The sequence below is a fragment of the Mixophyes fleayi genome, chromosome 3, assembly GCF_038048845.1.
Source record: "Mixophyes fleayi isolate aMixFle1 chromosome 3, aMixFle1.hap1, whole genome shotgun sequence".
In the NCBI taxonomy this organism is placed as follows: domain Eukaryota; kingdom Metazoa; phylum Chordata; class Amphibia; order Anura; family Limnodynastidae; genus Mixophyes; species Mixophyes fleayi.
This window is the reverse complement of record NC_134404.1, coordinates 316,503,231-316,527,649: the sequence shown is the minus strand read 5'-3', so window position 1 is coordinate 316,527,649 and position 24,419 is coordinate 316,503,231. Positions and strand designations below refer to the sequence as shown.

General features: G+C 38.6%; 1 protein-coding gene across 22 annotated transcripts in view; it reads right to left on the bottom strand.

The window, feature by feature from the left end:
• The window catches only part of NRXN1 (neurexin 1), a 1,083,382-nt gene that overhangs the window by 593,722 nt on the left and 465,241 nt on the right, over positions 1 to 24,419 (bottom strand). The window lies entirely within an intron of this gene.

The following is a 24,419-nucleotide window of genomic DNA, read 5'->3' as shown; positions in this document are numbered from 1 at the left end:
AGGAGGAAGTGGATGTCTTGGTCCTGCACTATGCATTCATGATTAGGAGGAAGTGGATGTTTTGGTCCTGCACTATGCATTCATGATTAGGAGGAAGTGGATATCTTGGTCCTGCACTATGCATTCATGATTAGAAGGAAGTGGATGTTTTGGTCCTGCACTATGCATTCATGATTAGGAGGAAGTGGATGTTTTGGTCCTGCACTATGCATTCATGATTAGGAGGAAGTGGATATCTTGGTCCTGCACTATGCATTCATGATTAGGAGGAAGTGGATGTTTTGGTCCTGCACTATGCATTCATGATTAGGAGGAAGTGGATGTTTTGGTCCTGCACTATGCATTCATGATTAGGAGGAAGCGGATGTCTTGGTCCTGCACTGTGCATTAAAGAATAGGAGGAAGTGGATGTTTTGGTCCTGCACTATGCATTCAAGATTAGGAGGAAGTGGATGTCTTGGTCCTGCACTATGCATTCATGATTAGGAGGAAGTGGATGTCTTGGTCCTGCACTGTGCATTAAGGATTAGGAGGAAGGGATGTTTTGGTTCTGCAGTATGCATTCATGATTAGGAGGAAGTGGATGTCTTGGTCCTGCACTGTGCATTAATGATTAGGAGGAAGGGATGTTTTGGTTCTGCACTATGCATTCATGACTAGGAGGAAGTGGATGTCTTGGTCCTGCACTATGCATTTATGATTAGGAGTAAGTGGATGTTTTGGTCCTGCACTATGCATTCATGATTAGGAGGAAGTGGATATCTTGGTCCTGCACTATGCATTCATGATTAGGAGGAAGTGGATGTCTTGGTCCTGCACTATGCATTCATGATTAGGAGGAAGTGGATGTTTTGGTCCTGCACTATGCATTCATGATTAGGAGGAAGTGGATGTTTTGGTCCTGCACTATGCATTCACGATTAGGAGGAAGTGGATGTCTTGGTCCTGCACTATGTATTCATGATTAGGAGGAAGTGGATGTCTTGGTCCTGCACTGTGCATTAAGGATTAGGAAGTGGATGTTTTAGTCCTGCACTATATATTCAGGAATAGGAGGAAGTGGATGTTTTAGTCCTGCACTTTGCATTAAGGATTAGGAGGAAGTGGATGTTTTGGTCCTGCACTATGCATTCATGATTAGGAGGAAGTGGATGTCTTGGTCCTGCACTGTGCATTAAGGATTAGGAGAAAGTAGATGTTTTGGTCCTGCACTATATATTCATTATTAGGAGGAAGTGGATGTTTTGGTCCTGCACTATATATTCAGGATTAGGAGGAAATGGGTGGTTTGGTCCTGCACTGAGTAGTCAGTATATGATTTAAGAGTGAATTTAACTTTTCTGCTTCATAAATGAACATTTTAATCTCATTTAATAACACAAAATAAATCATAAGTAGACTAAAGAATTTTGTGAGTAAAGCTGATGGCTAATTAACTATGGTATAGGATGCAGTTATATTATACAAAAAGAAAATCACAAATGTAAAAATAAAATAAGTTGTGGCCCTAACATAATAGTGAGCAGTACTGAGTTTAGAATTTTCACTTCTCTGGCCCATGTGCATATTGAATTCACCAAGCGTTACTGGACATAGACATTATTTCATATGGTGATTGGACAAGCCTCTGCTGCTTGACCTATTCATTAGATGGCCTCTGCGCACTCCTAACATAAAGCTAGGTCACTATATCTGACAAAGATCAGCCAGGAGAGAATTGAACAGGAATGCATTGTATCTCAGGAGAAGGCGGAATGTAATTGCACTGTGACTAGCCAGTTACGTACAGCCTTCAACAAGATGGTACGCCTGCTCCTCCCCATGAGTCTTTAAATCTCCTGCAGACTGATTGCCAACAAATACAGAAATTGATCTACAATAACTCGACAGTAGAAACATTGACAAGTGTTGTTGATTTAACTGACTGTATCATCTGAATCAGAGATTATGTTGACCTTTTGTGCATATGCTCATTGGTTACTTTTCTTCAGTGAATGAACTAAAATTATTAAAATTATATATATATATATATATATATATATATATATATATATATATATATAAAATATAGCTATATTTGTAGGACTCACAAAAGAGATCATTTTAATCATATGTTTTCACTGTTGGCTCTTGAGAGCTGTAGTTTAGCTACAAGTTGACTGCATTTAAAGAGCATGTACTGAAAATATTATCATGATCTTATTCTATCCAAAGCTATACAGACATAGAACACTACACCTACCCAATATGGCCTAACAACTTAACTTAATTATATGATGACAATACAATTATATTCTTCAAGAGGAGCGTTCTTTATATATTTTATCATACATAGCACACATATGAGAAGTAAATCTACCAACCACAACATGACATGTATACTGGGGAATTATTCACTGTTAAAAATCAAAGAGTTCCAAGGCACATTTTCAATATCTGGAATATATAGGATGGAACGTAGAGGTAAGTTGACATCTAAGGGAACGCAGAAAAAATGAAGATACTCCGAAATAACATATTCAATCTGAAGTATCTGATACTCAAAGTTCTAAAACGTTTTTGTATTCATACTTATGGATGTTACAGTGTAACTAGCATCATCATAATAATTGTTTGCGATTTTTTTTTTTCCTAATGCCTTTTCTCTGTATCCAGATCACAATTGTATTTGACGTTGAAAACCCCAGGACATACATGGAAACGAGAGGTCCTGTATTTTGTTTTGTAAAATACTTTAGAAATAAATAAATCAATAATCAATTAAACATGTCCTTCACTAAGAACGTAAAAATATAACATCATACTTGTCTACTCTCCCTGAATGCCCAGAGACTCTCAAATTTCTCCTTTACTGCTGTCAGAGTAGGCCATCCTACGGAATTTCCCGCCTCCTTCCCTTCTGAAGAGGGTGGGGCCTTGATGATGAGATCCAATGCAAATCATGTAATCAAGGCCCGCCCCTATGCTCATTGACATTCAGCTAATTATGCACGCCTCCGCACTTCTCCCTATGAATAACAGGTTGATAAATTTATTTAGGGTAAATCCACTACTGTGCATACTTCTATGATTTGCATAAAACATGGAGGTGCACAGGAGATTTTGGACAACAAAATGAATCATTTATTTTTATTGTAGCATTACTGTATAATCAAGTACTGTATAATCAAGTTGCGCGGCACACAGAAGAACAGACACAGTGATATGCCACCAAATTACAAATTAAGGACAGATATTAATGCATTTCTTAGCAACTATTTTGCAGCTGTCACGTGGGTGTCTCTAATGTTTGGTGCTGCAAAGAGAATATTTAAAAAATTGTAAATATACAGATTTTTTTTCTTACAGATTTGTACCCCGTGCTCTTTACCTACTCCGAGTCTGAAAAAAATAAGAAGCTGAAATCTAAGCCCCTCCTAGAAAACTGTCACACCCCGCCCCCATTTCCTCTAAAGGACAGACCACACAGAGAGTAAAGATTCCCTGCAAAGCCAACAAATAAAGATGCTATTCTGGTATAAGCACCAGCCCTGCAAATAATTTGTTGTTGGATTGTATGGGAATTTTTACTATTTCAGATGAAAATGTTACGACTAGTTGGCGGTGTTGCATTGTTACTACTGTATGTGTTGTGATAAAAACTAGAATATATCTATATGTATCTTGCTATGTGCAAATATAAATATATATATATATATATATATATATATATATATATATATATATATATATAAAAATATCATTTTCCTTTTTTGCTTTCTGCTTTCCATTATGTCATAAAAGCAAAACATACTATGTATATATATATATATATATATATATATATATATATATATATATATATATATATATATATAGTATTATTTGCTTTTATGACATAAAAGAAAGCAGAAAGCAAAAAAGGAAACTGATTTGTGTTCACATGCATAATAATATTCCATCCGCTAATATACATACACATGTGATGTTCAATTACTTCCATATATTCAGCATGTATATAAAAAATCCACGGCCTGGAACCAATGTTAATTTAAATTTCATTTAGGTAATCTCACCAGCTATCATTCTCAAATTAAATTTTGAGGGAGCTTGATTGCTTAAAAGCCCTTTGCACAGGACCATTTGGCTGATATATGATATTAGGCTTTGCTGCATTTCAAAGCTTTTTTTTTTATGAAACTGTAGTTAAGTGTTGAACTTTTACTTGCTAACTGCCTCAAGGTCAAAGCCACAATAGCTCCATCCGGCACACAAGCTCTCAGTAGGACATTCTTACAGAAAAGAGAACATTAATATCTTTATCAATTGGGAACAGTAGAGGGGATGAAATTATCTAAAGAGGTGGAAGTCAAATTCTCATTGAGAGGATTTTGACTGAATTTAATACAGTTTTGCCATTTCTGGCTATGTAAGTATGCATAAGTATCATCAGAATAAATTGTGACATTATGTCCTTATCTGCAAGTCGAGAAATTCTCTGCATCTATGGTGCTAATCTTGACAGTGTTTTGTAATTAGACACTAGTGCTGGAAATGATCAGGCTCTGTTTTCAGACACGGTTTTATTTATATTCTAAATTGACATCTGACTTCCTGCATTCAGTCCCTAATAAGTCACACAGGACCAATTATACCATGGTGTGTTTCACCTTTATGCAAGAGGTCAGCCATTATATTACATGACAATTGTGTAACATTAAGGGCTAGATTTACTAAACTGTGAGTTTGAAAAAGTGGAGGAGTTTCCTATAGCAACCAATCAGATTCTAGCTGTCATTTTGTAGAATGTGCTAAATAAATGATAATTAGAATCTGATTAGTTGCTATAGGCAACGTCTGCACTTTTTCAAAAACGCAGTTTAGTAGATATGCTCCTAAGTGTGAAACATACTGTTTCACACTATGCAGCCATTACTGTCATTGTGCTTTTATGGCAAGTTAAGGTAATGGCAAAGAGCAGGATCCTACTCATAACTGGAATAACACCTGATATTCTATATATAGTGCTTTTGCCAGAAATTACCTGTTGAAATCTCAAAAACACACAGTTGTTACAATTTGGCAAATATGTTATGAATGATTATTTTTCTAAACATAAGGAAGCAGTCAGTGTAGTCCACAGTTATATGCACAGAAGTAGGCTCATGACACGATAAAGCAGGAAGACATTGTTCACAGTCCTTCTATCATCATCATCATCATTTATTTATATAGCGCCTCTGATTCCGCAGCACTGTACAGAGAACTCATTCACATCAGTCCCTGCCCCATTGGAGCTTACAGTCTAAATTCCCTAACATACAAACAGACAGAGACTAGGGTCAATTTTGTTTTATTTATTTTTTTGATAGCAGCCAATTATCCTATTAGTATGTTTTTGAAGTGTGGGAGGAAACCGGAGCACCCGGAGGAAACCCACGCAAACACAGGGAAAACATACAAACTCCACACAGATAAGGCCATGGTTGGGAATTGAACTCATGACCCCAGCGCTGTGAGGCAGAAGTACTAACCACTTCGCCACCGTGCTGGACCAAAAGTAATACTGCAGCACACCAGAGGGCGTATTTTGGCCTTTTGTATGAGAACTGAAATAAGGTTAAATACTACAGTAATAAAATGTGTTGTCTAGTTCTTCCATATAATATATATATTTTACTGTGTTCCTGGATGACAGTCTTTAGCTGACCATTCAGCTTTTGAAAACTATAATCTGCAGGTGTTGGAAGGAGACAGGTTGGTTGGTATAATTTTTACCATTAAAAGCATAACATCCAAGCTGTACTTTTCTGAGATAATGAAATGCTTTTGGGGAAAAATATAGAAAAAAAACTATTTTCAAAAAAGGAGCACTTCTAAAAGTCACTTTCTTGCCTTAGTTTTTTTCGGCAATTCCAGCAAATAGCCAATATAAAATATTATATGCATTATACTGCTGAAAATCAACATCGGCATAGCTAAAACCAATAAAACGCTGTCCAGCCACTTCAATTTCTAGCATGCCTCCAGCCCTAATGGCTTTTTATGTATTTATTTCTGTTTTGTAGAGAACACGGCTGGCCTAGACAGTGTAATCAAACCAACGTGAATTAAAGCAGAACTAAAAAGGTCAGCAGACTTGATTCCTTTAGAATAAATCAGTATTAAATCAATGTGTAGTGCATGTCGGTTTAAAGAGTTTTCTTTAGATGCTATTATTAAACTATAGTTATAAGGTTTTAAAACCAGGGTTCCAAGCTCATTACATAGTATGCATATTAAAATATTAATTACAACAATGGCATCATTTATCATGCCAGAAATTATTAAATTCACTACTATTTCAACTGGTTTAAAAGCTTAACTTATTCCTAATGCACTGAAAATGAAAATGAGAATGACTCATTCTAGTTTTCAAAACTTTACTTTATCATCACATTCCTTCTATTAATTCGCATCCTCAGAACTATAGACAATCAACTGGGGTCTGGATAAAGGTAACTTAGATTTATCACTTAAAAAGACATAACACATTAACGCTACTTATAAAATTATAGATAGAGTTGTTTTATGACCTTGTGGCACCTAGAGTTAACACTGACAATGTATTGCCAGCTCCCAGACCAGCAAACATGGAAAGGGCAAATTTTTTCACTTATGGGTTAATTACAGCACCTGGCCCAACTGCTGAGCAACAAGTCCACTGTCCAATCAGACCACACACAACCACTTCTGGTTTCAGTTCAGCACATTAGTATTTTAATGGCATTGTGCCAGTTTTGGGACCAATTGACCGTTACTGTCAGTGTTACCGCAATGCGTTGAACATCTATAAGGTGGCCACAGGTAAAAGGATTTTTTGTGGGACAGTTTTACGAGCATTAGACTTACATGGCACAGTTACAATACACACTTCAATTAGCTTGAATCCAAAGACAATCAGACTATCCATCAATTTGGCCAACTTCATTTGGTCATGTAACAGACCGTTAACCACATCCACATATATGTTGATTTCTTTGACCAATTTAGTACAAAATAACCAGTGTTATTGGGGCCACCAAGCAGCAGAATACAGTAAGTTGACCCAACACTTAAATCTATACATACAATCAAAGCTATAGAGATTCTCAGGTTAGTTTTACATATAAACTGCTTTGACTTAACTTGGCACCTTTGCATGCACGGGTACCCCACCACTCAAGGTGCTATTGGGGGACAACTTCATGTGGGCAAATAATAAGTGTAAAGCGCTACAGAATCTGCTTGCGCTATATAAATAAATGTTGATGATGTTGATGAAGTGTTATCCACATTTGGAATGAGAACCGTTGTATGAGACAGTACAACAGCCCTAAACACTCCCTTAGATTGTACGCTCCTCTGAGCAGGGCCATCTCTCCTCCTGTTTCCACCACTTCTAACTCTGCTCTCCAGCTACTTTGCCCTCCTCCTTTTGGGCCCTCCTCCCCCCTCTGGGGGTCTCCCTGTCTTCCGCGCCCTCCTTTTTGGGCCCCGTCATTTGCGGATACTCCCACCGCCCTCACTAGCTGTGCATTGAGCTTACTGAGTTACTGTGCTTTATGTTTACTGTACTGTGCTGTCTCACCTTGTATTGTAATTTGTTTTTGTCCCTGTATGGCACCACGGACACCTTGTGGCACCCTATAAATAAAAATTAATAATAATAATAATAATAATACCAGCTTTGCACTGCACAACTCATTAATGACCAACATAGACACCTATATGTAGATTCATTTGTCATGCAGTCTTTTTTATGATCACTACTGTAATAGGTAAAATATCAAAACCACTAGATTAAATATGAATTTTACATCTCTGATACAATGTATCATTTAATAGATTGTACTCTGTCTTAGACTTTATTTTGAATTTACAAAATGAAATGTAAATAATTGGGGTTTACCTTATAAACCTCAACTAATTTTCTAAAACGCCGAAAATAAGGATTTATTTAGTGATGCTTTGTTTTGTAAATTTTCCTTGAAACGAAAATCATTCCATACCCCTGACAACAGGGAACAATTGGAAATGATTTTATGCATCCAATGCAGTTGCCTGCAGCTGCAAATCGCCCAAAGCACCACGAAATCCATTATTTTCCATCACTCTGGGAAAAGTAAAGCTGGCACCTTCTGCTTGTTTCCTAAAATGACACCGTGACATGTTATTATTTAAAAACTAGGAAACGAAAAAAAAAGTATATGTAGCTAAGTAATTTAGAATTTACAGGAAGGCAGGCTGATACCTTCCAGCACTTCACAGCTTTATAGATTTACTGTAAAATAAGAGAATTGTTATTTCCGACAAAATATGACCATTATTTTATCCTGCATATCATAGATTAGCATAATGCAAAGCTTTCTATTCCAGTCACTTGTATGGGGCATTCAATATTGACAATATTGTGACTAGTGTGGCTGCCTCCATAAGTATTTTAGCTCTATTCTAATGATGCATGCTGTCACTTTAAGGAAACATTGCAACGCGTTAAATGTGTTTCCCAAAACGTAATATTGACATTCCCTGTAACACATTCGTCTGCCACCAGATGGCACTTTGAGAAAATTGTCTTGTGCATGCAAGATGACAAAGTATTTCTACCATAAAACTACAGCATTCCAAATGTAAAAATTGCTTCTCCAGTTAGACCTTATTTTAATGGGGAACATTGAGAAAGCGTTTTTTACATTTGGAGCAAAGTGGCTTGCTAGGTGAAAAATCACAGCTTATAATGTGCCACATTCTTTTGACATGATATCAATTTCTGTGCATCAAGTAACATGTACTACAGTATACAGTGCAATACTGAATGATAAATACTTCTGCATATTCAATACTTATCGAATTTATTGAGCGCTCAGTGGCTATATTTGTTGCTTCCATGTGGGGTTTGGAGCAGCATAATAGCAAACAATGTATCTTTATCGTATACATGACAATGTTAGCGATATTATATGCTAGTGATGACGTTTACTACTGTATATTATAAGTCTGACAATGGTGTCTGTATTATATTCTACTCAATGTTTAGTAGTAAATGCTGCGCATTAAGATGGTATAATCAACTATAAAGCCAAGAAAGTAATAATAGTTTAAAACTGTACTTAAATAAAAAATGATATTTTCCTAATAGATGGAATAAAAGGATTGCTTTTCCTCCACTATAAATAAAATTAGTTTCCCATGCCGGGCAGGGCTGCCATTAGAAGCCATGGAACCCAGGGCAGATGGGTCCAAAAAGCTGTTAATCTTTCCCATACTTCCCATCCTCAAATCTGTGTGCAGGCACCCTCCCCTTACAATTCCCATCAATCAAGTACACATCTCTGCCCCAACTATGATCCTGAACACCACCCAGCTGCAAGTTACATATTAATATTACAATCTACTTGTTTCCTACTGATATACATCAACAGTGCGCTGCACAGACCACCCACATAGAATGCCTTGTGCAGTGCAGACCTCTGAGCCCTCCTCCACTGAACACTACTGCTGGAGACTCTGGTGGATTTGGGGAGACCTCTGATTTTTGGATGCCCCCTGCATATACTTCCAGTCCTGAGCTGGTCAGCACACACAGTAGATAGACAGCAGCACCATCTCTCTCGACCCATCCTGGTTATTGCTGTTTCCCCTGCTGTTGGTACTGTGTCTGGGATCTTCACACTACTGCAGCTCTACCTGCTGCCGAACTAGACACATTTGACATATATGCTATGTATACAAACATGGCTGGATATAGATTGGTGCATGCTTCGAAACCGCATCCCTCCAGCCAAAATTGTACTCAGCGATTCGGTAAACAGAGCTTTATATTTTAACAGCCTTTTATCACTTGGAATAAGAGCCGCAACAGGGTTGAAGTTCACCCACATCAAATACTCTGTTTAAAGGACAGTTCTGAGACTGCAGCAATTGAGGAGTCCAGCGTACATTACCGTTTACTTTACTACCGTAATTGCAGTGCGACGGCACAAGATGTCTATCATATCATATAAAATAAAAAGTCAACACACTTAGATTGTAAAATGATGTTGGCTGAGTTAATTGAGTGAACTCGCTGCTTAAACTGCACTTTATTAGTGAGGAGATGTGCTCTGCTCTAAAATGACACCCTGGTGCATTACTTGGCTCTCTGTCGGCATTTGGTTGCATCCCATATCTAGCACAATCAGAGATCCCTTTGACACAATAAACTTGCTCTCCCAGGGTTATTATTAAGTGAATGGACATTAATGAAACCAGAGGGATTGGTTATCAGGTTTAAATTATTTATACAAACATTATACTTTGCTAACTGCTTAGACAATGTATACAGTACATATAAATATACATTTTTGGTATTTGCAGAGATCAGAGTTAAGTTAGCCATACTGATGTCACAGCTAAGATGAAGAGACAGAATATTTATTGAGAAGTAAAATAACCGGACGCTTCCCTAATTACTAATAGGAGATTCTGTGAGTAATCAGGGACTACTATAATTTCCTAAATTTTGTAAGAATTTGGATGTATACAATATTATCACTATTAGGAGTGACGGGAACTGCGATTGGGGATAACTACAATAATACTAGTAAAAACAGGAACTAGTGGTGCATGAGATTTAGCAGTTCTGGTGACAGAGATGTTTAAAGGACTTAAGTGTATCCCAAAACTAAAAGCTACACCTGTAATCAATACTAAGGGCTAGATTTACTGAAAGTGGGGATGTTGCCTATAGCAACCAATCAGATTCTAGCTGTCATTTTGTAGAAGGTACTAAATAAATGAAAGCTAGAATCTGATTGGTTGCTATAGGCAACATCCCCACTTTTTCAAACCCGCAGCTTAGTAAATCTAGCCCTAAGGCTCTAATGGGTCTAAGATTTTACCAATCGAAAACATCATCTTGAAATGCTTGGTTTAACAATTTGTTTTTTTTCCTTTCCAATTACTTTTTTATTAGAGTCATACGTGACACACAGTAAATTAAACAAGAGATGTGACTCTCAAATTGTACATAAAATAAAAGAGAAAAAACTTGCAGACATGACAAATATTATGTATGCGCATTGGGAACAGAAATGTTACTCCATCACCCTCACCTGTTTGTAGAGAGGGACACAATGAAGTGCTAAGGACCATATGAGACCACCATCAACCTATAGAATCAACCTAAGCCTGGCTGACAACACACTAATCGAGAATAGGTGGATCATCAGCTACATTGCGTAACTCCTACCATGTTGTATGTTGCAAACAGACCCGTATTTGATTCTTGGAATCAAAGGGTAATGCTTTGATATAACTTTCATACATGTCAAGAAATCTCCCAACCTGTCGTTCTTTGGACTGTAGTCTTTCCACCCAATCCATACAGAATATGAAGGCACGATTCTCCTTGAATAGTGACAAGTAGGTGGCAGTGGGCTGCAACCATAGATGAAGAAAGGATTTACGTGCGGCAGCACTAAGTGCAAGTAATAAGCCAAAAGGATCTAACCAAAGGGAAACCCCACAAACAGTGATATAAGTCCGCATTAGCATCACAACATCGAAGACAATTATGAGATGCCTCGGAGTGCCATCTGAAAGCCGTTTTGATGGGTTAAGTAAGTCTCATGGAAAATGTTAAGGAACATCTGTGTATACATATTGGCAGATATCAATTTACATGAGTACACCAAGTTACGTAATAGTAGTTTGGCAGAAAGAGTAGGAAAATAAGTTAACCAGTGAGAAATTGCCAGTCTGAAGGGCAGAATAATCCATTGGCTTGACATTTGGGTAGAGGGGAAAGAAGTGAAAACAATAATGTGTCTAATGAATTGTGACAATCAGAATCTGATAATGTTCGAAGGACCCCACCTATGTAGTGTTGCTTCAAATATCTCGGAAGCCTCCAAGAATGTCAAGAGTCTCCTTTTGTGACTATTAATAAGATGAGAAATGGTGGTTATAAATCCCAGTTTGCTAGATTGTGAAAGGGTAGTTTGCCATACCCCTGTGAAAATTGGGATCCCGAACCTAAGGAATGTGTATGGAGTTATGTGCATTTAAATCGTGTTTGTGTCTAAGGATATGCCATAATTTAAGAGTGGTCCACAAGAGTGGGTTATCCTTGATATTTTGAGAAATTTCTTCATCGTGTAAATGTAAGAATGCTTTTTAAATGGTGTATCTTCATTGACATATTTACCAATGTGGTTGTTTGGTCCAATAACTGAACAAACAGGTCATCCGGATATGGATATCCTGCAAGTATGCGGAAAACTGAAATGTTCTGACCAACTTTAAGCTAATAGTCATTCTGTGTACTCTGCTTTGCAAATACTGGATCATGTTTCTAATAACTGCAGACCATGACCTTAAAAAGAAAATGAATTAGTTTAATTCAGAATGAGGTAAAATTAGGGATGTTCACGGTCAATGTGCCAGCCTGTGTCGCCCATGGCCAAGTTCCCCATCATCATATAGGGGGCAGATATATGTATCATTGCTCTTACCGGTAAGCTTCCCACACATTGACAGGAGAAGGAGAATAGCGATTTAAGTGAGTGAGTGAGTTAATCTTTGATGACTCACCGCCTACTTCCCCCTGTCAGTGTATGGGGATGAGCATTGACGCAGCCTAAGAGTATATTATGGGGATGTGCAATTCACTGGAGGATGGTAACGAAGCAGGTTGCACAGATGCACCTTAGCTTGAAATACATTATTATTATTATTATTATTATTATTATAGTTTTTTTGTTTGTTAATAAACTGGTAAAGAGCACCCCCCTTGGAACCATCTAGAAATTTTCCTAACGTAAATAAAGCTTATTAAAGTGGTAGGTTTAATCCATGCAACAAATTATTCTTTACTTAATATTAATGCGACTCTTTTAAATATCAATTTACATTTGCACAGCATTGAATTATGAGGAAATTGCCTTATTTCTCTATTTCAAATTTTTTGACGGTTTGACAAATGTAACTATGTGCAAATGTATGCTCTGATAATTTGTCAGTGAGCTGCTATCTTTAGAATAAGGTGGGATAGTGATAATCAGTTACTAAACGTGGACATTCTCCCACAACTGAAATGAAACAATTAGCATTATATTGTAATACTGACACCCGGCATATGACAGACACCAACTTCTTCTTTCTCATTCAGCAAACTTTCGATAGGATGACACCAGGCGACCTAACTCTGACTAGACACAGTCTTTCTGTCTAGACATCGGACAACTAGCATGCAACTGTCGCCCCGCCTGCAACAAGGGACAGTCTTTTATTCTCCACTCAAACACTACAAACCAGTCACAGAAGGCAACAGATCGATAGCACCCATGTGGTGCACCCATATGTTTGTGTGCAATGGGAAAGAATGTGTGTAAATTAACCCTGTCTGCAGCCTATACCTGCAGACTCTTCACATCTGATTTCTTTCTAGGGGAAACTGCACTTTTTCCTAAACACCAGTTTTCATTAATGTCCCTCTCAATATTACATCCTGTAGATGAGATTACAGAAGGCCTGGAGTAATCTAAATATGTACATTATTCAAAACTTTTTTATTTTACCTTTATATTTGCTTGGTGTACATATTAACAGATGAATGTGTAAAAAAATATGTGGCTGAATTAATTTGCCTTTACTAATTTGTTAATAAATCTGCTGGAAGAGCCTGACATAAACTATACTGATCACTGGTCTCAGTGGCGCACGCAGGGGGGGTTTCTGAGTCTCCAGAAACCCCCCTTGCGCTAACTAAGTGACCGCTATAGCTGCACTGTCCTATACAGCAGCCGTGGCGCTGTCAAAGAAGCGTCCGCGGCGGTGCTGTAGTGTATATAGCACCGCCGCGGACGCTTCTTAGACAGCGCCGCGGCTGCTGTATAGGACAGTGCTGAAGAAACGTAGCTGCTGCGCATGCGCAGCAGCTCTCGCGGGGGGTAGTTCCTTTTTGGGTCGGGGGGAAACCCCCCCCCCCCCCCGACAATCCTCCGTTCGCCCCTGGGTCTTGCCTCTTCTCCCAAAAGTCTCAGTTAATATTATTCATGTGGGATAGACTGTGATAGACTGCGTTGACTAAGGCTGTCAATGATTTAATCACTGCTAAAGGACATTGCTCTCTTCTAATTCTCATGGATCTCTCTGCTGCATTTGACACTGTTTACAACTCTCTTCTCATACAAACGCTACAATCCCTAGGTCTTCAAGACACTGTCCTATCCTGGTTCTCATCCTACCTATCTAATAGCTCTTTCAGTGTTAATTCCTCTGGATCCACCTCTGCTCCACTTCCTTTATCAGTACCATCAGTACTAGGTCCTCTGCTGTTCTTTATCTACACCACTTCTCTTGGAAAACTAATAAGCTCCTTCGGATTTCAGTATCACCTCTATATGGATGATACACAAATTTATCTATCCTCTCCTGATCTCCCGCCATCTGTGTTGTCCGGCGTTACTGACTGTCTTTCTGCCATTTCATCTTGGATGTCCTCTCGCCAACTCAAACTCAATCTTTCAAAAACAGAGGTAATAATATTCCCACCAACAGAAATTATCTATCTGACATTTCTATTTTTGTTGACAACATGACCTTAAACCCCAGCCATCAAGCTCGCTGCCTAGGTGTAATCCTTGGCTCAGAACTATCCTTTGTTCCCCACATCAACTCTTTATCTAAATTATGTTACATACATTTAAAAAACATTTCCAGAATACGCATATATCTTACACAAGACACTGGAAAAACTCTAACTCCGGCACTAATCGTCTCCCGCGTTGACTATTGCATTCCCCTTCTTACTGGTCTTCCTTGAAACAGACTCTTACCCTTATAATCTATTTTGAACGCAGCGCCTAGACTTAATTTTCCTTGCAAATCGTTTTTCCTCTTCTGAACAACTCTGTCATTCTCTACATTGGTTGCCTGTTTTTTACCAAATACAATATAAAATAATTTTACTAGCATACAAGGCCATCAATAAAACTGCACCAACATACTCACATGTCTCAAAATATCTCCCAACTTGACAACTCCATTCTGCACGAGATCTGCGTCTCTCATCCACTCTCATTATATCCTCCCATTCCCATTTACAGGACTTTTTTTGAGCTGCACCCACTCTGTGGAATGCCCTTCTTTGCAATATAAGACTTTCCTCTAGTCTTCAAACCTTCAAGTGTTCTTGAAAATTCACTTTTTCAGGCAAGAATATAATATTCCTCAACCACCCTCTTAACCTGACTAAGCTACCCTATTACTACCCTTTACATAAGTCACACAAAACAACAACACTCTGACCAACAATACTGTGTGACTGGGTTATATTGCATACTAATCAATTTTTACCTTTTTAACTTTGCAATCTGGCTGGACCGGAACGCAATAAACCTCATGTATCCAACTCTCATTGCCCCATAGATTGTAAGCTTGCGTGTAGGGCCTTCTTACCTCTTTGTCTGTATTACTCAGTATTGTATATTCTTGTGTTTGTCCCCAATTGTAAAGCACTATGGAATTTACTGGCGCTATATAAAAAAAAATGTTGATGACAGCTTCCTCAGTGGCTTGTGTCTAATAACAGGGGAAAGACTGATGCAATTGGGGGCATGTTCAAGTTTGTAAAGGTCGGACATAAAGCAGACAGACACAACTTCCAAAGTTTGCTCAGAGCCCGTACAGAGGGAAAGCATAACACTATGGGATATATTTACTAAACTGCAGGTTTGAAAAAGTGGAGATGTTGCCTATAGCAACCAATCAGATTCTAGCTGTCATCTTGTAGAATGTACTAAATAAATTACAGCTAGATTCTGATTGGTTGCAATAGACAACATCTCCACTTTTTAAAACCTGCAGTTTAGTAAATATATCCTATGTCTTGCATACACAAATCTTTTTATTCTTAGCTAAACATACTACTGGAATTGTTTATGGAAGTGATAAAATGACCAGTTCACACAGTTTAAACGCCATCATTGGCAGAATAGAGATATTTACACATATGTATATCTCATAATACTGACAAAAACCAAGGTCCATTAGCCAACCTCTGGGTCCTGATAAAGAAATATTTTATTTGGCTAATGAAGGTAGTATAAAAGTCCTCTTTATTCCGGATAGCATGTCAGCATGGGCTCTCTTCAAAGTAGAAGAAGGGAGTGATACATACAGAAATCAGTCTCATATTTATACTCATTTACAACTGTTACAATCATTATACAAGTTATATAAAAAAAACAGGACACTATTCTATGAACAAAAAAAATAAATACTGTTCAACATCAATAAGAATAAGAGGAATAATTAATGGACAACCAAAAGAAAGAAAGGACACGTCTCTAAGAAGATTTATTTATTTATGCTAGGGCAAAGAAAGGGCAGAAGATGAACAAAAGTTGTCTTATACAAGGAATGTTCTGTCCAGTGAAAACAAGGCAATATGTCAGCTTTCTAGACATGAGTTATCACATCCTGTTTTTGCAAACATCTTTGTTACAAAAACGAGTCACATTATGTCACTATATGTTCATAAGCGTATCTTGTTGGGTATTTTTACAAGTATTATTTACTCAGAGCATGGGGAGCATTACAGGTGAAGGTTACAGTAACACAATAATAATGACAATAACAGATTTGACACCAGGTTTATAAATCAGTTTGTAACAAGGGTCAAAATGTGTGAGCACCAAGACAAACTTGCTTTGTAGATTTTACTAAGAAAAATAGGAAGGTGTGGGGACGAGAAAGGACTTAGGACCATGGTAATAAGATGAGGGGAGGGGGGATAGGTCCACATGGGAGAACATTTAGAGGAGAAGAACTGGTTTGCAGATATGTTGACTAGGACCTCATAGAACAGATACCAAGTTCTAGCTTAGAGATTGAGAAGATGTTATAGAAGGGGTTGTATGGGGCCCATACTTTATAGACAGATGCAGAGGAGTTTCTCAGGATACTCGTTATGTGTTCCAATTAATATGTGTGCCAGACACAGCATACACGGATTATTTTATGTCAGTGTTTAATGTTTTTATATATCGCTCAAGTGTCATGACTGATCAATACAAGTTGATTATTTCACCAGTCATCTTAACAAGACCTCAGTTAAAAATGGAGATGTTGTCTATAGCAATGTAATTTATTTAGTACATTCTACAAAATTACAGATAGAATCTGATTGGTTGCTATAGGCAACATCTCCACTTTTTTAAACCCGCAGTTTAGTAAGTAAAGATTTACTGAACATTTTTACTGTGTTGATATTCATTTTAATTTATGCAATGGTTATATAATTGCACAATAAAAATTTTTTAAAAAACCAAACACAATAATGTAAATTAGCTCCAGAAGATCTTATATTTCTCCTGAGTTATATGGCTTTGAGTGTTCCATACTAATCCCCCCCCCCCTCATTTTTGTTTCACCATTTTTATTATCCCTGGATTTTTTCCCTATAATACCCCAACCACACCACTGAGCAAAATGAATGGACACTCCTGTGTCAAGTCATTCTGGAAAATACATATCCGAATAAACGGAACAGTAAAGCGAAAGTAGAACTGTCTGGTGATCATACATGATCATCAGAGAATATGTTCTTAGGGGCCACATTGTTTGAAAGAGGGGACTCCTATCCATGAAGTAAGGATACCCCTAAACCTGTGGATGACAGGATTGGGGAAAAAGCAATTCATCAGGGGACGTAGACAGCAATTTTGTGTGTATCATCTGCTTAATTACTCCAAAAACATACTATTAGGTTAATTGACTGCTACCAAAATTGACCCTAGTCTGTCTGTGTGTGAATGTTAGGGGATTTAGATTGTAAGCTCCAATGGGGCAGGAACTGATGTGAGTGAGTTCTCTGTACAGCGCTCCGGAATTAGTGGCGCTATATAAATAGATGATGATGAAGATGATGATGATCACTCTGCAAAGACGGATTTAGACTTCATGGGGCCCTAGGCAAGATACTGGTTTGGGGCCCCCTCCCTGAAAAAATCCATAGCACTATAGTTTTTAGAATAACATATACCCCTATTCAGGTGCTGGCTGGCAGACTTTAGCCCAGGGGAGCAAGCACATAGCACTGGCCCATAAGTAGCGGCTCATTTTTAAAGGTTGGTCTCACCGCCGGCCCTGGGAGTGCCCTCTGGGGACCGCTGGGCCCTAGGCAATTGCCTAGGTTGCCTAGTGGTAAATCCAGCCCTGTCACTCTGTGCATGTCCAGAACTGGGTCATTCCCACAGAATACAGCCACGCTCAATTCATTGTGAACGCAAAGGACACTTACTACAGGCTACGATTTCCGGCAGGGAGCGGGACGGGGAAAGGGCATTCGCCCATAGTCAATGTACCGTAAGGGCAAGCCAAACTCGAGTGCACGCAAGTGATGCAACAGTGTTCGATCCAAACTCTGAGCATCTCAAAATTATTGTATGTCAGCCGTATCTTTTGCTCCAGCTACAGGGCTAGTCTGAGTGCTGCTTACCAAGGATGGTGACTGATGCTAGAACAGATGTATGCAATCAGAACCAACTGTAAATGATTATATGTACATTAGACAATAATGACATCCTAATAAATGTATTTCATGGGGGGGCAACAGAAATATAACAGGTGAGATTTAATTCAATAATTATTTACTTTTCCTGTGCATTCTTTTAAGAATTTATATTTCACATAGATATTGTCCGTATCCTGCAGTGTCTGTTGTAGTAGATCTGAGCAGACCTACACCCGAATTCATCAGCGCATGTATTCACAGATCCGTTCTTGCACAGTCCCAAATAACGTGAGTTCTGAAACAAACGCATATTGAGCTCAATATGTGTGAGATGATCAATGAGGCCCAGCACTTTTATAGTGCCATCACCACATTCCCTCATCGCTAGCACTGAAAGGGTTACACTTTAATATTGTCTAATGCTCTCTTTGCCTGTCATGGGTTCAAACCTATTGCCATTCTGCACCTTGTATGCATCATTTCCTCTGTCTCCTCTGTATCAGCATAGGGATCAGTGATCCCTGTTGCTGCATTTTCATACCCTCTACATAGTTCAGTCAATGTAGGTTCCATGTATAATGCAAAAAAGGGAAATTTAAGAAACACCCTCAATAATCATCAAAAAAAAGAACAAATTAATGACAGCATCACAGTGTAGGTGATGATAAAATGTAAAACGTTGTACATTCGACACATTTATTATATGCATCATTATTTCCTGATTACATGTTAATATACCCTACATATATTAAAGCAGAAATATGCAACTAATGTGTTGAACCAAATTTTGCTTTATGACAAACACGCTGCATATTTAACACCAATTTAGCAAACAATTGTCTACACACAAGTGGTGTATTCATATGCATCGGATCTAAACAAAAAAAATTAGGCCACATTATCAAAGTTTTAAATATTAAAGAGGAAAGTTTCCTAATAAAGCTTTTCACTTGTCAATTACCGGACAAGTCGCCAAATGTGAATACATTTATAAATTGGTGCCTTTCAATCTTATTTTTAAGTCCTACATTAGCAGGACATTTTCAGAATATCTCGGCCTAGTATTACTCAGCTTTAGACTCCTCAGCCAGATGAAGTTCTTTGCAGTCCTGTTGGTGACTCATTTGTACTAAAATATTTCGAATGATCTGCAACATTACAAAGTTAGAGTATCTGCTGTAAAGTTCAAAGCCATGACATGTGACTGTTTGATATTGCTTGTATAGTATTCATGGACAAAGGTTAATACTGAATACAAAAACATGAAACGAACATTATACTTATTCTGCAAACAGTATATATCTAACACTCATCTGAAAAAAACTAGGGCAGTCTGATGCCTGAGAGAATTTTGTTTTAATTAATTGCAAATATAATCAAGCTTAGGGGTTCAGTGACATGGGAGGTCTGGTGAGCAGGGCCAGACTAATGTATATGGGCAGAGGCGCACACAGGGGGGGTTTCTGGTTCCATAAAGCCCTCTAGAAACCCTTCCCCCTCCGCGAATGAACGGGCACTAAACATTGCCCTGTACTGTAAAGCAGCCGCGGCGCTGTCAAAGAAGCGTCCGCAGAAGTGCTGTATTGTATTGCACTACAATACAGCACTGCCGCGGACGCTTCTTTGACAGCGCCGCGGCTGCTGTACAGTACAGCATCGCTAAAATGGAGCGTGGCCGTATGCACAGCAGCCCTCTCTCTTTATTTTTTTTTGGGGGGAGAGGAAACCCCCCCTTAAAAATCCTGGGCTCCTACATGCTCTCCTGGATCCTGGACTTAGGGGCCCCTACCTCTATTTCTACTTAAAGACTTCTGGAAGTGCTTACAGAGAATGGACACTGCTGTTGGGTCACAGAGCTGTGAGCCTGTTGGCTGATCGCAGTTCTGTTCAACTCTCCTGCTCTGAACTCCTACAGAGCAAAATAAATTATATCAGTCTATTTGATTACTGATTGTTAACATTTAGTTTTCTGGGCTACTTTGAATTCAGGCTTACTGTCAAACTTCAATGCAAGAAAGCAGAACTGCTATCAGCCAGTAGCAGCTATGTTTCATTGTCCATCCATTAATCAGCGATTTAATGCATGGTCTCATAGGGTACAGGAGTTCAATCCCCTCTTACTGTTTAACTGTCTCATTCCCTTTCCCACATAGTAGGATGTAGCCATGTACTGTATGTAAGTTAGAAAATGGCCATGTACTTCAGTGATGAATTGCAAATGAGCTCTCTCAAAAGTGGAGATTAGACTCAGTGCTTAGCATCTTGGTGCATAGGTGCCAAATGAAAATGTGGACTGAATTAGAATACAATGTAATGTTTTTTCACATCACTTTAACTTATAAAGAGAAAAATAAATAGTAGTGATAACTTAAATTAATATTTAGAATAAGAGGAAATGCAGCTGAGCAGTTGGTCTGTACTGAAAAACAGATCTATATCCAGGAAAAAAAAATATTCTACAGACACATATTAAACCCTGGTAAGCTGGTACAACATAAGCTTGATCACTGCTCCAATATACTTTAACATGAAAGACGTCTAGTCTACATGCTTCTTTCCGTCTGTATTTAAACACTGATGTATATCTTTACTATAGATGTTTAAAACAATTCACTATTTGATGGTTTGGAGCAGATAGAATCTACTAATAACTTAATTAGGATATGTACTCCTAAAGTAATAGACAATAATTACGATAGAATGGAATGTTTAGTTTAAATTGTGTTTTCTATTAATAGCCTATGAAACAAATAATAGGTAACAACAAATCGAACAAAGTTACATTATAAAATACTTTTTTTTACTCTCAAAATATCTTTTTAAATGTCATTTTCTGCTTAAACCAATAGAAAAAGATTTGAGATTCGATTTGCTGGAAATCTAATTATTGGCCCAAAACCGAGAACTGTCCTGAGAACCAAAATGCCAGGAGATTCGCTAATCTCTAATCTTTATTTATTGGCTCTTTATTGGCCTGACTCTTAGGACAGGGGACTTAAATGACATCAATACAAGAGTAATATCCAGGGTTTTACGTTTGCTGTAAATAACGTATAAGACTTTTTCCATTCCAAATTGCCCTGAGATAAATCACTGTCCAACATGTGACAAATGCAAGTAACCTTTTACATGAAAACCAATGGATGTTCCATATGTGCGCATGCATTGGGGATGTTGGTGAACCTGAGACGGCCTAGAGATGTTGATCATCTTTGTTCCTAGCAGTTTACCCTTGATCACCTGGGTTACAGAGTCTAATAAGTACCCTGGGACCCTTTAAAGGAAGTAATGTCACAGAATGCCCATAGGACGCAGCCATTAGCCTAGTTCAACTACGCAGCTGAATACAAGGACAGGATAGAGGCAGTAATATTGATGGATGACACTGAGATGTTGTCAGGTGAAGGTCCAAAGAGTGGAGCAGGATGGGATGAGGTCAAAGTCAGAGAACAAGACAAGGTCAATGTCGCAGTGAAGCTGATCAATTGTGGGTAGTCATAAATAACAATAGAGAACAATAATTAACATTAAGGTAACCTGCTGCTCAGGCATTGAGGTCTCGAACTAACTTACTTAACTTTAACCATTAACTTAAAAAGACAGGCGGGAGGCGCCAGCAGTTGTGCACCTACACGTATGCCTGTACATTACGGACCTGAGTTATTAAGGAGCGGATCCCGTGAATATTTGCATATCGTCAGCACACTATACACTGTACATGCGCAGAACCGGATGGTACGCAATACAACGCAGCCACGTCCAAGTCACAGCCAAACACAAAGACATACACTACAGCGTATAATTTAGAGGAGTGAACGGGATGGGGAATGGGTGGATTCACGTGGCAATATACAGTAAGGGCGTTCCTGTGCAGCCATGTCCAAGTCCCATTCCGGCACACACAGAAGTATGCTGGCTGGTTTTCTGCCGTATCTCTTGCTCCAACTGGGGGGCCTAGTTTAAGTTCCAAATACTAGTTCTGACGGCTGAGTATGTATAGAAAAACAAGTGTTTGCAATCAGGAACAACTGTAAAAATGTACCGGGAGCAACTGTAACAATGTATTTTATGTACAGTAGACATTAAAGACAGCCTAATAAATGTTTTTCAAAGGGAAAAAAACATTAAAAAAAACAAATTCTGCAGTTTCTGGCCTAGTAGAGCAGAGAATACCTACACCCGTAGTCAACACCACACGTATCTTTAGATCAGTTCCTTGTTGACTATGGGAATATGCAGAACCGATTTATGTTGGGTTGAAACAAACACACCATGCGCTCAGTATGTGTGTCTTAATGACTCAGGCCCTATGAGATTTATTTAGAACAGAGTGTTTATAAAACAGAAAGAAGACTAGAGGGACACGCAAGTAGACAGAAGCAGGAGGACAATGTCAATGTAAAGAGCCATATCTGGGGTGTGGCCACAAAAAAAAAAAGAATAATATAAAACACCTTTCCTCGACATCCCCTGGTAGCATTGATGGACAGCCTGAACCTTTTATAAGCACCAGTTTAAAACACTTCTCCAATACTGTGACCTTTGCATTTTATTGTGGTACTTACAGACTAGTTACTGTAATGTTTTTATAAGTGCTTTTTACAAATAACAGGAGTTTTTTTTCCCCTTTTCTCTGTATGTTTTGATAAAACTATGATTTCTCACGCTTGACACAGTGCAGTGTGTAAAATTGTACAATAATACAGACTATCCCGTCATTTCACATAATGACTATGACCTTCATGTTATATCTATAGTTTATATAATAAAACCTCAATCTATGTGATCGACATCAAATACTGTACAGGTGCATAAACCTCATCATTTGTAGAAGACTTACAGAAAAGAAGTGCCGCTTTATTTTACAGTTCATGCATTGACCTTTACATAGGCTACCCGAAAGGGGGTTTCTAGTGCCTGGAAACCCCCCTCCAAGCCTGGGGCACTGTACAATTGAGGTGGCTGGACCCTGCTCCCGCTTCACACAGCTCTGCTTGAAAAGGGAGAGCTGCATGTACCTAACAGTAGTGCACGCAGCATTGTCCATGTATTTTATGGGGATAGGAAGAGTTGGAGAGCAGCCAAGCACTGTCTAAAATTATAGCAACGCCCCCATGCATGCTGGTCACGCCCACTGGTGTGGAGACCTCCCTCTACAAATTCTGTGTTTGCCCCTGCTTTATGTACGTAACACCTACATGGCAAATTACAGAGAATATTTATTTATTTAGATCAGCCCCTGCACCAGCAGAGCTTACATTCTATATTTCCTACCACACACACTAGGTTTCATTTCATCAGAAGCCAATTAACCTACCAGTATATTTTTGAAATGTGGAATTCCACAGAGATTTGGGGTTAGATTTACTAAGCTGCGGGTTTGAAAAAGTGGGGATGTTGCCTATAGCAACCAATGAGATTCTAGCTGTCATTTTGTAGAAAGTGCTAAATAAGTGAAAGCTAGAATCTGATTGGTTGCTATGGGCAACATCTCCATTTTTTCAAACCTGCAGCTTAGTAAATCTAGCCCTTGGAGCGGTCAGAATGGAACCTGTGACCCCAGAGCTCTCAGGCAGCAATGCTAACAGCTGTGCCACTGTGCCTTTTGCAAATACCTCCCCAGGTTGCTGCCACTTAGGCCAGTGCACAGCCATAAAACCACCACAAAACTTTAAATCTGGAAATGATTAACCAATATCTCAAAATATCATTATATGTGGCAGCACGGTGGCTTAGTGGTTAGCACTTCTGCCCCACAGCACTGGGTCATGAGTTCAATTCCCGACTATGACCTTATCTGTGTGGAGTTTGTATGTTCTCCCTGTGTTTGCATGGGTTCCCTCCAGGTGCTCCGGTTTACTCCCACACTCCAAAAACATACTAGTAGGTGAATTGGCTACTATCAAAATTGACCCTAGTC